The following is a 14,297-nucleotide window of genomic DNA, read 5'->3' as shown; positions in this document are numbered from 1 at the left end:
CTTGAAGCTAATGGGCACGCTGTGCTGCTGTTACTGTGACTTAAATCCAATTGAGCCACTATGGGCAAAACTCAAAAATTTCGTCAGAGGAAGAAATATTCTTGGAGACATTTGCGTGATGAAGTTGCTGTAGATGGTGAAAGACGTCTGTAGGAATCTTCTGACTTTCCATTTTTTATTCCAAACTAAACTTTGCAGTAACCGAAAACAGCATATGCAAACACTTGTCGCATTTGCTACAGCTTTCGAAACTATAACTCATGATGTCTGGAGTGCATACTGCATCCACACAGAGAAACTTGAAAGATAGTACTGGGTTAAGAATGGGATTATTGAAGACATATTAGACGCCGTAGTTAATAATTTACAAAGTGACGACGATGTCGACGATAATGACAGTGACACTGTTGATGATGACCTCTAAAAAATGATGTATGTAAACAGGCAATGAATAATTTCTTAAAGATGTGTTGTGTATGCTTTTAAAACTGCCAATGTTCACACGCTATAAAGTTTCTTTTGGTAGAAATGTACTATGTGGTAGTAAAAATGTCAAACAGTTTTCCAAGATAAATGCAGTCAAATGTGGTCTAAAGCAATAAATATCTTATCACTTGTTGTATAAAACTAGCAATAATTTAAGAACTTCATAGTAAAATTAATTAATTTTTCGCTAATAGAATAAGATTCAATCAGGTAAAACATTTGCTGCTTATGGAATAGCAGCATTTGAATGTATTCTATCACTAAATCTCTATCTCAGTTACTAGTTACCTAATTCGAAGACATATTTCTTAAAACACGCATGCAATATCTGTTCTAAACAGTGCTGAAATTTCCTTCGACACTTATATACCAATTCTGGATTTCTGTGTAAAAAGCTTGACATACAATGTGTACCTTTTTTTGTAAGAGCTTTATTTGTTAATCTATAGCAATGTTATGCTCTTCAAAATATTCCCCATTACATATTATACACTTATACCAGTGCTTTTTCCAATACCCAAAACACTTTTGGATTTGTTTCTTCAGGATACTTTATAGCTCTCTTAACTATGCATTTATTTATCTCATCTACGTTTGTAAAAGCGCTGCCCTTTAAGGCCTGCTCTGTAATGTTTATACCAGTTGTAAGCCCTTATTTTACTCGTAGAAGACTCACCAAAAGTAGTATTTAACATTTCTAAAAATTTGATACACTTTATTCCATTGTTACAACAAAACCTAATACAGATTTTCTAATCTATTTATATACAAAACAAATAATCGTTGATAGTATCGAAACACATATAGGGTTTTTAACGATAGACAAAATACCGAAAATGCATAACATTATACAGATATATTTCAGACATGTTTACGAAGACAGTGACAAAAAATAGTGCGAATCGGTCTAATACAAAACGCGAAAATATAAATTTTTCTTTGCTTTTTAAACAGTCTTCACGTTACAAAAATCGCTAAGTTTCAACGCGGCCCTTCAAAGAAAACTTCCAGCTTTTCGTAGGAACACATGAACAAGCCTTAAATTCTACAGATTTATTGCACTATAGGAGGTTTACTTTACGAACAGCAACAGAGGAACATACGTTCAGATGAACAGGCATTCGGTTCTATGTTTGAGTAGAATCCTCATTTCCGTTCCTATGTTAATATTATTTACATTATAATGTTGTGTTTCGGAAGAAGCTATCGTCTTTTGTATGCCTTATGGTCTTAACGCATTTACCTAAAAATAAAAGCTCCTGGGACGTATCTATACACGGCGTCGCCATAGATTTAAAGTGCTCGCCGCGTCCATTACTACGTTGTGAAACAATCCTTAGAAACGCTCGTTCATGAATTTACCGACAGACTATAGTACCATGGAAGTTAATTCGTGATGTCTTAGCAGATGGTCCACCATCTTGTCCCATCTTCTTACTAGTGTTTTCCATATATTCCTTCCCTAGCCTCATTTCTTACCTTATCAGACCACTTCATTATAGACATTCTTTTGTAGTACCACATATCAAATGCTTAGATTCTTTTCGGGTTTTCCACAGTCCATGTTTCACTACCATACAATGCTGTGTTCGAAACGTACATTCTAGGAAATTCCTTCCTTAAATTAAAGCCTGTGCTTGATGCTAGTAGACTTCACTTGGCCGGTTGTGACCTTTTTGCTAGTGATAGTCTGACTTCTGTGTCCTCTGTCATGGGTTATTTTGCTGCCTAGGTACCAGAATTGCTTAACTTCATCTACTTCGTGACCATCATTCCTAATGATAAGTTCCTTGCTGTACTCATTTCTGCTACTTCTCATTACTCATTACTCTCGTCTTTCTTCTATTTCCTCTCAGTGCATATTCAGTACTCATTAGGCTGTTAATTCCACTCAGCAGGTCATGTAATTCTCCTTAGCATTCACTGAGAACAGCAGTGACATTTCCGAATCGTATCACTGAAATCCTTTCACCTTGAATTTTAATCGCACTCCTGACCTTTCTTTTATCTCCATCATTGCTTCTTCTATTTATAGATTCAATAGTAAGGGAGAGAGACTACATATCTATCTTACAGCCTTTTTAATCCGAGAACTTTCTTCTTGGTCTTCCACTCTTACTATTCTTTCTTGGCTCTTGTACATGTTCTTCGTTCTTGGTCTTCCACTCTTATTATTCCCTCTTGGCTCTTGTATGTGTTGTATATTACCCCTCTCTTCCTATAGCTTACCCCTAATGTCCTCAACATTTCAAAAATCTTGCATCATTTGACATTGTCGAACGCATTCTCCAGGTCGACAAATACTATGAACGTGTCTTGATTTTTCTTTAGTCTTGCTTCCATTATCAACTGCAGCGTCAGAACTGTCCCTCTGGTGCCTTTACCTCTCCTAAAGCTAAACTTACCGTCGTCTAAAACATCCTCAATCTACTTTTCCATTCTTCTGTATATTAGTCTTGTCAGAAAACGTGGATGCATGAGCTGTTAAGCTAATTGTGCGATAATTATAGCATTTGTAAGCTCTCACATTCTTCAGAACTGTGTGGATGAAGTTTTTTCGAGAGCCAGACGGTTTAACACCAGACTCATATTTTACAGACCAATGTGAATAGTCGTTTTGTTGTCATCTCCCCCAGTGATTTAAGAATTTTCATGGAATATTATCTTGTATCCCTTCTACCGTATTTGATCTATAGTGTTCCTAAACTTTTTTAAATTCTGATTCTAATACTGTATTCCTGATCTCTCCTAATTCGACTCGTGTTTCTTCTTCTGCCTTCTTCTTTTCACTTTTCTGTCTGCCGAGTCAGTCCTCCTGACAATAATTTTTTTTCGATTTTTTAACATTTTTCTTGCAGTTATTCCACCTTATATTCCCTGCGCTTCCTATTTACTTCATTCCTGAGTGATTTGTATTTCTGTATTGCTGAATTTCCTGATAATGTTTGTACTTCCTTCTTTCATCGATCAACTATATTATTTCTTGCGCTACCCATGGTTTCTTCGCAGTTACCTAATTTGTACCTTTGCATCTGTATTTGTCTTCCCTTCTTCTGTAACTGCCCTTTTTTTAGAGACGTCCATTCTTTTTCAACTGAACCATCTAGTGAGCTATTCCTACTACTACCACAGTAGGGATACACATGTAGATAAAGCTGGTTCACTTTACAATCATCAAATGTCAGCAACATGCTTACACGCTGTAATCTCAGCCTCGATGATGGTGTGCTTTGGGCACTTATGATTCTCAGTGTGTGAATTTATTTCGTAAAAGCAGGGTTCAGACTATGACTGCTAAATAAATTATACACAATAGACAAATTACAATATCAAATGATATGGGACTATTCATGAATGTGCTCATTAGTTTTGATTCCACATGCAACAGTTACCTAATAAAGAGTCACAAATTTAAAGGAAATCTTAAAAGCCAAACTACCTCAGCATATGTGATTAGCAGCATTTTCAGCTCCACAGAATCTTCCCCTCGAAAATTCCCTGACGTTAGCAACCTTTAGCATAAAGTAAATTTCAAAGTGATAGTGAATACAACATGGATTATAACAGTGACAATTCTGTAAAATACATAGAAAACTTGATATTAGAGTACACACACATGCACCAATATGTCAACCCTTCATAGGACACTTAAAGTTAGCACAAAGTTCCATAGCGCCATAGCTCGTAAAGTGCTTATGTACCCGACAATGTAGTTTGTTTTCTAAGTTTTGGTATCCAGTGGCCAGAACCCCAGTATTAATTACTTTATCAGCTATCTGATGGGAAATGCTTCAGGTAAGCTCTTATTTACAATTAAAAGAATTGATTATTGCCAATTATAGTGGTCAAATTTAATAATGTGCAAGTAACCATTTTTCCCATAACTGCAAGTAATGGTATTCAAATACTGAGTCGAGGTAATTAACTGATAACACAAACTGTGGCAGGAATTAATTTGTCCTTGGAATATTCATTTAACTACAAAATATAGAGGATGTCATTGTAGTGAGAGAAATCAGAAAATGTTACTGTTTCACCTGTGACTTGAGCTCAAAGGTTCTTAGTTCATCCTTTATATGTGCATAGGATTAAAAGCAAGAGTACAGGGCAGTCAAAAGTGATAGGTGCACCAAGGGAATATATCTGAATATGTCTTTTCCGAGAGCTCTTCTATCCCTATTCTCTAGAAACCACTGTGAAGTGAATGGCAGGTTCAGATAACTGAATGCTTACTCTTTCCACTATGACTGCTGAATTAGTTAATTAATCATTGCTGATACCCACACCAGAGCTATGCACAAGTCTATATTTTACAGTTGTTTTACTTTTGCAACTGATACAGTTTATATATCATAGGGTAGTTGCGTAATTCCAGAGTGAAATTAGATGTCTCACTTAAAATTATTTATTCAATATATGAATATTAAAATTCATTTATATTTACATAGTCTTATATTAGTATACAAGTTACGCTGTTCTGTGTATGTGGATTCACCATTATTGCTGTATTGAACTTTGTAGGTGAAAGAGAGATCAAATATTTTAACAAAGAGAATCACATGTGCGTCAGTTGTATTAATAAATGCAATGAAATATTCCTTTGCATATGAAAGAACTCTAATACTTTTTCTCTCATACACATATTACCACAAGACTGGGTGCGTATTAATGATTTAGTTAATGTTACAGACAGTAATTAGCATATTACTCCACAATCTACAATAAGTGTGTGTCCTGAAGATAGTATTAACATGCTGTCTACCTGAGATTTACAAGAGAATTTGTCTTGATTTTATTGTGCAATTGTTATACATACACATTGGATACTTAGATCATAGATTAGGTTAAATGTGTAAAAGTTTGTGAAATCTACTGTTGTCTAATATATGGCTAATTTATTTAATACATAACAACAAATTTATAAAATAAAGATATTGAACCACAGAAATATGGTTTCTGAAGTCAGCATAGAAATAATGAAATAATTGTCTTGTATCCTATAAATGCTTCATGCTATATTACATTCATATCCACTCCCCACTCAGACAGTGAAGCTGTGGAGGAATCTCTGTCTCTGTCAGTCTGTCTATCCCTACTTGCCTCTCTATTTGTCTCTCCTTACTGACTATCTGTCTCTCTTCCTCTCCCTTTGTCTATCACTGTCTGTCTCTCTCAGTCTGTCTGTCTCTCCATGTGTCTGTCTCTCTCTCTCGCTGTCTGTCCATCTCTCTATCTCTTTCTATGTCTCTGTCTGCCTTTCTCCCTCTGTCTGTCACTGTCTCTCTCTCTGTCTATCTCTCTATGTCTCTGTCTGTATCCCTCTCTGTCTCTCCATCTGTCTCTTTCTCTACCTGTCTCTTTCTGTCTCTCTATCTCTATTTGTCTCTGTCTATCCCTCCTTCTCTGTCAATATCTCTTCCTCGGTCTCTGTCTCTCTCTGTCTCTGTCTGTCTCCCCCCCCCCCTCTCTCTCTCTCTCTCTCTCTCTCTCTGTATATCTATCTCTCTTTCTCTCTCTCTCTCTTTCTTCCTCTCTCTCTCTCTCTCTCTCTCTCTCTCTCCCTCTCTCTCTCTCTCTCTCTGCATGTGTGCGTGTGTCTTTCTTGTGCAGTCAAACTCACTTGCATACACGGACACACAAAGAAACCATCTGTTGCTGTAAGTAAATTCCCAAATTTACTGGTGTTCATAAAAGGCTATCAGAAAAAATTATTTTGCTTGTTCAAATAACAGTAGTAACAAGTGGATACGTTGAGTGCACTTGGTATATTTTTCTTGCATAGTCTATTTTACGAATTAATAAAATTAATTATATAATATTACATTATATTATATTTAATTTAATTTATTTGTAAAAAGGGTTACGCATTAAAAACACACCTCTGGAATATTTTACCCAATGATGCTATCATCATTAAGTTGGTCACTAAAATTGCATGCCCTCAGGAAAAATAACAGTTGTAGTCTGTCCTCGTTTTCAGTCCAACCCGTTGCCCTAGTAACTATTTAAAACGCAGCTACCTCATTTTAGTAACCTCGGGTTAGTCTGGGCTCTCTCCCCTGCGTTGTGGTCGAGCTTGCAGTATGGCTATATGTATCGCTCAGGCACCCAAGCTACCGCACTTCACGCGTATAAAATTCGTTCAGTTTCAAAATGCGGTGTTTTACTTGAAAGGGTGATACGTTACTTCTACATCTGTGTGTAAATCTTCAGTGCAGCAGAGCCTGTTATCTGGTGACTAAATCGAAGCTTCCGACTAAAGCGCTCTCTCCAGTTAACTGCAGTGGTGTCATAGGAAAAGACGAAGAAAGAGATGAGGTGGTCGTTTCAAGGATGTTACCCATCGGACGCTGACACGGTCTTTTCTAATATACAGGGTAATTATAATTAAAATTTAACCTTCAAACCGCCATAGAAATAATGTAAGCGTACTGCCATATCGCTGGATTGTTTGTGGAGTATCTTCGCGGGCAGCGCGTTTGCAGAGTCGAGCATGGGACACGGAACTGTTATGTTATGTTGTGGGTAGCTCTGCATGCAAGAAGCATTGTTATTATGGAAGTTCAAGTGCTGCTGCAAGTGCTATTACAGTAAAGTGATGACATACGGAAGTGATTCAGAGGAAAGTGCGTAATGATGTAATTAAAAAGTATGTGTGTATCCTCTCGTTGCGTGTCGTACCGTTCATCAATCATTGGCGCCGTGTTCGGTCTCCCTGAATGAACTGATGTGAATCAGTAATACTATTTACGACAAAAGAGAGCATTTAAGTGGCAGTGTCTTGTAGCGAGCGTGAGAACGTGCGTTCGGTCATCACCTTCTCATCATCAACAATCAACCGCGCCGCGACGGTTACGCGCACGCTCGTACAATTGAGAAACGTGAACCGTAATTTTAACTTTGTGAACAGTGTTAAAATTTATTACTAGTGTCAAGGAGGACTGATACCTAATATCTGTGTATGCTTGAAGAGCGTAAGAAGTTTCGTGCGATCATTCGACTTCCGTATCATCAACAATGACCCGCGTCGTGTCGGCTACGCGTACTTTCGTCTGAGTGATATTGTGGGCTGGTAACCGCCCCTTAATTGGGATAAACACTTATAAATTAGAATGAAAACAGTACAACCTGCGATTTTCTTTTATCGCCACAGAATATAGTTATTCATACCAGACGTAGAACAGTGTTTTGTTTTAACGTTGAGTGGCTCCCGTAAACCCGCTTGCATATTACGATGGATAATTTCAGGCAAGCCAGCAGCAGTGTGGAACAGAACAATACGACTGCCACAGGATTATCTGGTACGTGGTGTGGACAGCACGCACGGTCAAGAAAGAAACGGTCCGAAGTGAGAAACCATCAGTTTAACGGTCCTCCACCCATTTGTACCCATGGGCGTGTTACAATAACACCACTGGTCAGAATGAAGCCAAATTGCAATGGAATATTATCGGAGAAGGGGGAAAACATATGGCAGAAGAAAAAAAAATGTTACAAAATGTAGCAATAGACGACGCTGTCATCATCATCATCAGTTATCTGCTATATTAGCAGGTCTTTTGCCTCTCCATTTTCTGCGATCCATTGCTTCCTTCTTAAGGCTGCTGTATGTTGTACCGTCCATCATGTCATCCAGTATCTGGAATCTCTTCCTTCTTCGCTTCCTTTTCCCTTCTACATAACCTTCTAAAACTGTTTTTATCAGTCCGTCATTCTTTCTTAATATATGCCCAATCCAATTTCTTTTTCTTCTCTTTATTACATCTAGTAACTGTCTTTTCTCTCCCACTCTTCTCAGTACCTCTTCATTTTTTACTCTGTCCATCCAACTTATTCTTTCCATCTTCCGCCATGTCCAGATCTCAAAAGCCTCCAGCCTTTCTCTGTCTTTTTTCCTCATAGTCCATGTTTCAGCGCCATATAGAACACTCCATACAAGACATTTTATGAGTCTCTTTCTGAGTTCTCTGTCCAGACCGCTGCAGAAGATTCTCCTTTTCTTATAAAACGCCTCTCTTGCCATTGCTATCCTTGTTTTAATTTCTGTGGTGCACTTCCAGTCGGTGTCTATCCTGCTTCCAAGGTACTTAAAATTTTGCACCTGTTCTAGTGTTTCTCCGTTCAGCACAATTTTTATTTCCTTATTTCCTCCTATTGCCAATACTTTTGTTTTATTTGTGTTAATTTTCATTCCATATTTTTTTCCGTTAGTAGCAATGGTGTCCACCAAATACTGTAATTCTTTTTCCCCTGTGGCTAGAAGGACCATGTCATCAGCAAATCTCAAGCACCCTACTCTTCTTCCTCCAATTTCTACTCCTTTGTCATCTAATGAGCATTGGTCAATCATATTTTTCAAGTACAGTTTGAAAAGAGTAGGTGATAAACAGCATCCTTGTCTTACTCCTTTCCCTAGTCTGATCCAGTTTGTACTTTCTCCTCTCACTTTAACTGAAACTTTTTGATTAGGGTATAATGAGTTTATAAGTCTTCTGGTTTTCCAGTCCACTCTCTTTTCCCTCATAATAGTCGCCAGCTTGTCCCAAACCACATTGTCAAATGCCTTTTCTAAATCGATGAAGCACCTATATAGGTCTCTTCCTTTTTCAATAAACCTTTCTCCCAAGATTCGTAGGAGCCCTATTGCATCTCTGGTGCCCGTATTCCGTCTAAAGCCAAACTGCTCCTCGCCGAGATTCTCTCCTCTATTACTTTTTCAAGTCTTTTATTAATTATTCTTAACATCACTTTGGCTGCATGTGAAATGAGGCTGATTGTCCTGTGCTTGCTGCATTTCTTGGTTCCTTGTTTTTTCGGTAATGGAATCATTACTGTTGTCAAAAAGTCCTCAGGCCATTCACCACTGTCATATATTTTATTGCATAACCTCAATATTTCTCTTATTCCATTCTGGTTCAAGCATTTTAGTATTTTTCCCGGTATTGTATCTGAACCTACTGCTTTGCCATTTTTCATTGCAGCAATGGCAGACTTTACTTCTTCCATTATGATGGTCGGTCCTTTCTCTTCATCACTTACACTGTCGTGTGATTCAAGTTCCAGAGTTTCTGGTTTGCTATTTGTGTCATATAGCTCTTTTAGATATTCTTCCTATCTCTGGAGGACATCGTCACGATCTTTGTACACTACCTCTTCGTCTTTACTCAAAATTTCCATAGTAGCACTTCCTGCTCTGTTTTGTTCCCATGTCATAGTCTTTACTCTGTTGTATAGTAAGTCGTATCTTCCCTTCCTGTCCAGTTCTTCAATTTCATCACATTCCTCTTTTAGCCACTTTTTCCTAGCCTGCTCTGTTTGTCTTCGCAGTTCGTTATTTAACCTTCGGTATATCTTTCTTGCATCTTGAGTGTTCTTGTTTTTCAATTTTCTTCTCTCCTCCATCTTGGAAATCATTTCTTGTGTAACCCATGGTTTTTTTGACCTTTTCCCTTTTACATATCCTATATTTTGCTGTCCTGCTTTAATGATTCCTTCTTTCAGCATATTCCAGTACTCGTTGGCATTATCAGGTACTTCTTTGTCTCGTAATGTGTTTAGAAAGTCCCGAGACAGCATTTCTGTAATTTGTTCTTTGTTGGACCTTATCTTCTCTAGATCCCACTTCTTCACCATTGTCGCCTTTTTCAGTTTTTTTATTCTTATTTCTATTTCTGCCATAAGTAAGTTGCGGTCACTGCATCATATTTTAATAATGGTCAACTACAAATGGCAAATGAATCATACAACAATGCCTAAGGTTTACGTCTGACGTTAAACAAACTGCACTTCTCAGTGTGCATGAGTGTACAGTTGTGATACTATTAGTTACGTAACCCATCCACCACGGTAAGGTCATATCACATCGGATGGGAAAAATCGGTTTTTAACTGTTCTGAGGCCAAAAACCGCTTAAAAAGAATCATTCACATAGGTTTTTAATTGTCCTAAGGCCAAAAATCGTATAAAAACATCAATCAAAATCAAATCGGATTATCAATTTGCGTATGACTGTCAACCGTTTTCTGCAACAAGTTGAAATCGAGAAACAGCATGAAACTTCCTGACAGATTAAAACTGTGTGCCGAACCGAGACTCGAACTCGGGACCTTTGCCTTTCGCAGGCAAGAGAAACAGCATCTTCCACAACTGACTGGGGTGTTTCCTGGGTCACGTTCAGAATGTGTTGCGCAATGCGTGCCTTCAGTGCCTCTGAGTTTGCAATCGGAAAACTGAACACAACATCCTTCAGATAGAACCACAGCCAGAAGTCACACGGATTAAGATCATATGATCGGGACGGACAGGCTGTAGGGAAATGGCGGCTGATAATTCCAGTATTTCTGAAATGGCACTTCAGTAGCTGCTTAACTGGATTTGCAATGTGCGGAGGTGCTGCACCTTACATACAAATGAACCCATCCACACATCCATGCTGTTGGAGAGCTGGGATGACGTTGTTGGTTGACCTATGACCTTGCGATCAAATGTTTTCGGTTCCCATTGGAGAGGCACATCCTTTCGTCTACGAATCGCACGGTTTTGCGGGGCGGTCGCAAAACACAGACACTAAACTTATTACAGTGAACAGAGACGTCAATGAACGAACGGACAATCATAACTTTGCTAAAATGAAGAAAGTAAACTTTTCACCTGAGGGAAGAATTGAACCAAGGACCTGTCATTCCGCAGCTGCTCACGCTAACCACGGGACCACGGCGCTCCTGAGCTTACACTCTCCTTGATGTTGCCTATCTTGCACATGGACTACTCAGTTTGTATATTTTGCTTATTTTTTCATAGTTCCACACAACTTCTTCCTATTTTCTCGATTGATCTGTGTTTGGTTTTTCAAACATATCCACTGTGCCAACTTATAACTAAATCTGAGGGGGGTGCGATGGGGAGGTTCCCTTGTCAGTTGCTTAATCATTGCTGATACACAACAACCATGCAAAAGTATACATTTTACAATTGTCTTACTTTTACAAGTGATACAGTTTGTATATCACAGAATAGTTGCGTAATTTCACAATGAAATTAGATACCTCATTTAAAATTACTTCATTATATATGAATATTCAAACTCATATCTATACATATAGTCTTACCTTAGTGCACAAGCTGTGCTGCTCTATGTATGTGGATTTGTCAGTATAGCTGTAATGAACTTAGTAAGTGGATGACAAATCAAATATTTTTATACAGAGAATAACTTATGCATCAATTGTAGTAATACAAGCAAAATAACTCTAATATGTTTTCTTTCACAAATAAATTACCTCAAGAACTGGCATATATTAATGATTTAATTATTGTTGCAAACATTAATTAGCATTTTACTCCACAATCTATAACTAATGTATGTCTTAACTGTAATATTAATATGCTGTCCACCTGAAATGTATAAGGCAATTTTTCTTGATATTATTATGTGATTATTCTACATACACATGGATACTTATCACAGATTAGGTTAAATATTTAAAATCACAACAGTTGGATCTACTGATGTCCAATACAAGGCTAATTTATATAGTATGTAATAATTTTTTTAAATAAAGGTAATTAATCACAGAAATATTGCATATGGTTTCTGAAGTCAGCATGAATTTAATTGCCTTGTACCCTATGAATCCTTCATTTTATACTATATCCATATCTACTTCCCACTCAAACAGTGGAACATATTTGCTGCGGTTGGAATCTCTCTCTCTCTCTCTCTCTCTCTCTCTGTACACACACACACACACACACACACACACACACACACACATACACACATTAACAGTAGTAGTAAGTGGGTAAATTCAAAACAATTGGTATGTTTTTAATACATAACCTTTTATACAAATTAATTACATAAAATTACATTATAAATACACTAACATAATATAAGAGTTAATTTAATTAATTCATAAAAAGATTATGCATTGCAAACATACCAAGTGCAATAAACGTACCCACTTACTACTGTTTATAAAAATCCAAGCCAGTTTTGAGCGCACTAATTAAAATCCACAGAGAATGAAACAAAATTTTACTCGAAAATTGTGGGGATTTTTAGTCTACTAGCATTAACTGAAAACATTAGAGACGTGTTTTTATTCCTAATTAAAATCCATATTGACCGAAATAAAATTTTAGTTGAAAATAATGGGAACTTTGAGCACACTAGAATTAATGTAAAAAGTAATTTGAGACACAAAATTATACAAAATTTCATGCAAACCTTTCGGTGCCTTTTGAAAGAAAACCTGGCAGGGTTTATTCTGGTGGCACTCTCTTTATTGCATTACATCATACAGCGTTTTTTTTTTTTTGTTTTCCTGAATGTCACTGTTGGACGTTGACTTGGATGCTAAATGTTGTCCATCCATCTTCTTCCTTCATGCTTCCTTGGTCAGTACACATTGGCATGTACAGAGAAGGGCTGCTGACAGCTGATGTTCTCGTCTTCTTCCAGGTGAGCTCGTGCATTGGACGATATTAGCAGATAACAATAGTACTGGCTGACCGAACCAATCCTTTAGCTATTCAGCTGGGCCTGATAGGGCAAGGAAATAACGTTCACGAAACGATGAGGAAAGAAGTAGATTCGAGAACAAAAAGACACCTCTGTTAGCGATTTACTGAACCAGGTCCAGCTGCTAAACCCATCCAGAAAACTGCAGTTTGATAATATGGAGCAGCCTTCTGCTCGCGCCAGACAGCGATAGAAACTTCAGGCTGGCCGCTGTGGCCGTGCGGTTCTAGGCACTGCAGTCCGGAACCGCGGGACCGCTATTCCCTCTATTTTTAATGCAAATGTTCTGAAGTTTAATTTGATTATTTAGTGACAAATGAACAGGCCCGTTGTTGCTACGATTAGTTTGAAAAACAAAAAAAACTAAATATGACAGATCAAACTCTATTGAATTTTAGTAATTTGTCATACATAACTCGAAATTTTGCTTGTTACCTATACTACCATCTTCTACAGTTTGTAATTCATAGAAAGATATTGGAAGTGGAGGATTTTTTAGTATAGTTTATCATTGTTCAAACTCATAATACAGTTCAATTTAACAATAGGTACATGCATTTCAATAGCTCTACAATTTCACCTTCTTTTGCAAGTGAACCCTTAATTCAACTCTGGTATTATTGAAGTCAGTCCATCTAAGAAGAGCATCTCCAGCACTGGAACTACAAGTAAAAATTACAGTAAGATCCCCTCCAAAAAAATTTCTTTGTAGTGCCAACAAAACCACCAAACATACTCAGTGGATAGAACACTTCATCTCTCATACTCTTTACTTTATCATAATTAAGTATGTGTTCTTCCATACTTATTTTATTATTGAGAGATGAAGTCAAGCACAACAAAACTGATGATTAAAAAAGCTCTATTCCAGACATATTATTATTTGCTTTCTTTATGGTTGTAAAATCAAATAGCTCTGTCATATAATTAACAACTGATTTTGTATTAGAGTTTTCGTCATAAGTTCTATAATCTGTATCATAAGCACCAATAATACTAAACCTCATGTACAAATGAGTTTTATCTGGATGAAGCCATTTGTCTCCTATATTTATGTTAATTTTTGTGTCTCTGTTAAGCATATTTAGATTCTTTTCTGATTTCCCATTCTCAGGCAATGAATAGAACTGATGGCTCTCTATTTTGTTCATTGTTTATTAAAGATAAAAAATTATTAGACCATTTCTCAAATAACTGTTACAGAGGCACTGTTGAAGTCAATCAATTCACAATTTTCATCAGTTAGTTATATCGAAGTCCTATATAAATTAAAAAGTGGAACATTTAC

Source organism: Schistocerca cancellata, chromosome 3, assembly GCF_023864275.1.
Source record: "Schistocerca cancellata isolate TAMUIC-IGC-003103 chromosome 3, iqSchCanc2.1, whole genome shotgun sequence".
Taxonomy (NCBI): Eukaryota; Metazoa; Arthropoda; class Insecta; order Orthoptera; family Acrididae; genus Schistocerca; species Schistocerca cancellata.
Note: the sequence above shows the minus strand (reverse complement) of the source record.